Source organism: Archocentrus centrarchus, chromosome 15 (assembly GCF_007364275.1).
Source record: "Archocentrus centrarchus isolate MPI-CPG fArcCen1 chromosome 15, fArcCen1, whole genome shotgun sequence".
Classification (NCBI taxonomy): Eukaryota; Metazoa; Chordata; class Actinopteri; order Cichliformes; family Cichlidae; genus Archocentrus; species Archocentrus centrarchus.
In genome coordinates, this window is record NC_044360.1 from 640678 (window position 1) to 644658 (window position 3981).

Below are 3981 nucleotides of genomic sequence, written 5' to 3' on the forward strand. Positions count from 1 at the left end.
TTCTGAGCATCACCCACAGACCTGTTCTGATCACTTCCTCATTCGTGTCTGAATAGTTTGACTCTCCATCAGGGGGCGTCGGATCCTGCAGGACAAACTTCCAGCCAGGGGAAGCGCGAGTCCTGATCTGGCCTGCAGGTAGGAGTCGGTCCTGGACAGGATTTGTGCTTATTGAGGTGACCCGGATGTTCAATTCAATTCAATTTTATTTATATAGCGCCAAATCACAAACAGTTGCCTCAAGGCGCTTTGTATTGTGGGTAAAGACCCTACAATAATACAGAGAAAACCCAACAGTCCAAACGACCCCCTATGAGCAGCACTTGGTCACAGTGGGAAGGAAAAACACCCTTTAAACAGGAAGAAACCTCCATCAGGGAGGGGCAGTCATCTGCTGAGGGGGGGGGGGGGGGGGGAAAGCAGAGATTAATAACTACCCCCAGCAGCCTAGGCCTCCAATCTCATTGTACATCCTGTATAATGACAATAAAGGCATTCTGTTCTATTCTAGCAGCGTAACTAAGGGATGGTTCAGGGTCACCTGATCCAGCCCTAACTATAAGCTTGATCATAAAGGAAAGTTTTAAGCCTAATCTTAAAAATAGAGAGGGTGTCTGTCTCCTGAATCCAAGCTGGGAGCTGGTTCCACAGAAGAGGCGCCTGAAAGCTGAAGGCTCTGCCTCCCATTCTACTCTTAAGTATCCTAGGAACCACAAGTAAGCCAGCAGTCTGAGAGCGAAGTGCTCTATTGGGGTGATATGGTACTATGAGGTCTTTGAGATATTTATTTTAATGTATTATTATCCATGGTATATATTGGTGGATTCCCAACAAATATGTAACCATGTCAATCATTTTGTTAAAGATTAGACTTATTAGCTAAACTGGACCATTTTTCCAAAATGTCTGCTATGGGGCAAAGTGAGCCAAAGGCCAAAAAAAAATTCCAGACCAAGCCATTTGGTAGTACTTTGCGGCCCTGCCAAAAGCCAATAACTGTCAGCCACATTTTTTTACATTGCAGAAGAGCTATTATGCTAAGAATGTATAAATTTCACCACAAAACGAGACATAAAATTTCCACACTGGATTTTTAAAGTCCAGAATTAAATTTTTTAAGCACTTAAATGAAATCAGAAAACAGTTCTTTTATTTGTTTTCCATTTGTTTTTGACAAATTAAAAAAACAGGAAATGGCTCATTTTTCATTTGTGGTTTACCAATTTTGAAATGGTAATCAGGAAACAAGTCATTTTCCAATTTTTGTTTTCTGATTCCTAAATGAAAATCCATGGGCCGCAAAGTACACGGGTCATTTACACCCTCACCTTAAAGTTATTGTTTATCTGTGGTAAATAAAAGAAAATCAAACCATACCCAGCTGGTTTTGTGTTGTTTCGGGTAACCTAAATTTAAATGTTTTTATACTGGAAAAAATAGATGGGTCACTTTACCCTGTGAACTGGTTAAACTTACCCTGTGCTTGGGTCAAACTGAGCCACTGGAAAACTTTTTTTTTTTGTGATGTCATATTTCCAAAGCTGTTTGTTATAGCTCCTCCGTGAATCGCCACCTTATCGTGGTGGAGGGGTTTGTGTGTCCCAGTGATCCCAGGAGCTATGTTGTCTAGGGGGCTTGTCCCCCTGGTAGGGTCTACCCTGGCAAACTGGTCCTGGGTGAGGGTCCAGACAAAGAGAGGTTCAGAAGACCCTTATGAGTGAAAAAACAAGGGAACAGTTTACCCTGCCCGGGATAGGGTTACCGGGGCCCCACCCTGGAGCCAGGCCTGGGGAGGGAGCTCGAGGGAGAGTGTCTGGTGGCCAGGCATTAGCCCGTGGTGCTTGGCCAGGCGCAGCCCGAAGAGGTTACATGGGCCCGCCCTCCTGCAGGCCTACCACCCGCAGGAGGTGTCGTAGGGGTCGGGTGCAGTGTGTGTCGGGCGGTGGCCGAGGGCGGAGGCCCTGGCGGACTGATCCCCGGCTATCGAAACTGGCTATTGGGACATGGAATGTCACCTCTCTGGTGGGGAAGGAGCCTGAGCTAGTGCGTGAGGTTGAGAGATACCAGCTAGATATAGTTGGGCTCACCTCAACGCATGGCCTGGGCTCTGGAACCAGTGTCCTGGTGAAGGGCTGGACTCTGTTTCAGTCTGGAGTTGCCCTCGGTGAGAGGCGGCGAGCTGGGGTGGGTATTCTTGTATCCCCCCGGCTTGCTGCCTGTACGTCGGAGTTTTCACCGGTGGACGAGAGGGTAGTTTCCCTGCGCCTTCGGGCTGGGGAACGGGTCCTGACTGTTGTTTGCGCTTATGCGCCGAATGACAGTTCAGGGTACCCACCCTTTTTGGAGTTGCTGGGTGGGGTGCTGGAGAGTGCTCCATCTGGTGACTCCATAGTCTTGCTGGGAGACTTCAACGCTCACGTGGGCAATGACAGTGAGACCTGGAGGGGCGTGATTGGGAGGAACGGCCTGCCCGATCTGAACCCGAATGGTGTTTTGTTATTGGACTTCTGTGCAAACCACAGTTTGTCCATAACAAACACTGTGTTCGAACACAAGGATGTCCATAAGTGCACATGGCACCAGGACACCCTAGGTCGCAGGTCGATGATCGATTTTGTAATCGTATCATCAGATCTGCGGCCGTATGTTCTGGACACTCGGGTGAAGAGAGGAGCTGAGCTGTCAACTGATCACCACCTGGTGGTGAGTTGGATCAGGTGGCGGGGGAAGATGCTGGACAGACCTGGCACACCTAAACGTATTGTGAGGGTGGGCTGGGAATGCCTGGCAGAAGCCCCAGTCCGGGAGATCTTCAAGTCCCACCTCCGGCAGAACTTCGACAGCATTCCGAGGGAGGCTGAGGACATTGAGTCCGAATGGACCATGTTCCGCACCTCCATTGTTGAGGCTGCTGCTCAGAGCTGTGGCTGCAAGGTGGTTGGTGCCTGTCGTGGTGGTAACCCCCGAACCAGATGGTGGTCACCGGAGGTGAAGGGAGCCATCAAGCTGAAGAAAGAGTCTTATCGGGCTTGGTTAGCCTGTGGGACTCAGGAGGCAGCTGACAGGTATCGACAGGCCAAGCGGAATGCAGCTCGGGTAGTGGCCAAAGCAAAAACTCGGGTGTGGGAGGAGTTCGGTGAGGCTATGGAAAAAGACTTTCGGACGGCATCGAAGCGATTCTGGCAAACCGTCAGGCGACTCAGGAGGGGAAAGCAGTGCTTCACTCACACTGTTTATAGTGCGGGGGGGGTGCTGCTGACTTCAACTGAGGCTATAGTCGGACGGTGGAAGGAATACTTCGAGGACCTTCTGAATCCCACTGACACGCCTTCTGTAGTGGAAGCAGAGTCTGGGGATGAGGGGGATGACTTGACCATCACTGGGGGTGAGGTCACTGAGGTAGTTAAACAACTCCTTGGTGGCAGAGCCCCTGGGGTGGACGAGATTCGCCCTGAGTTCCTGAAGGCTCTGGATGTTGTAGGGCTGTCTTGGTTGACACGCCTTTGCAACATCGCGTGGAGATCTGGGGCAGTGCCATTGGATTGGCAGACCGGGGTGGTGGTCCCCATCTTTAAGAAGGGAGACCGGAGGGTGTGCTCCAACTTTCGGGGGATCACACTACTCAGCCTCCCCGGTAAGGTCTATGCCAGGGTGCTGGAAAGGAGGGTGCGTCCGTTAGTCAAACCTCAGATCCAGGAGGAACAATGCGGTTTTCGTCCTGGTCGCGGAACGCTGGACCAGCTCTTTATCCTCTCAAGGATATTCGAGTGTGCGTGGGAGTTTGCCCAACCAGTCTACATGTGCTTTGTGGACTTGGAGAAGGCATTCGACCGTGTTCCTCGGGGTGTTCTTTGGGAGGTTCTGCGGGAGTATGGGGTGTCTGGCCCATTGTTGCGGGCCATTCAGTCCTTGTACAACCACAGTGAGAGCTTGGTCCGTATAGCCGGTAATAAGTCGGATTTGTTTCCTGTGGGTGTTGGA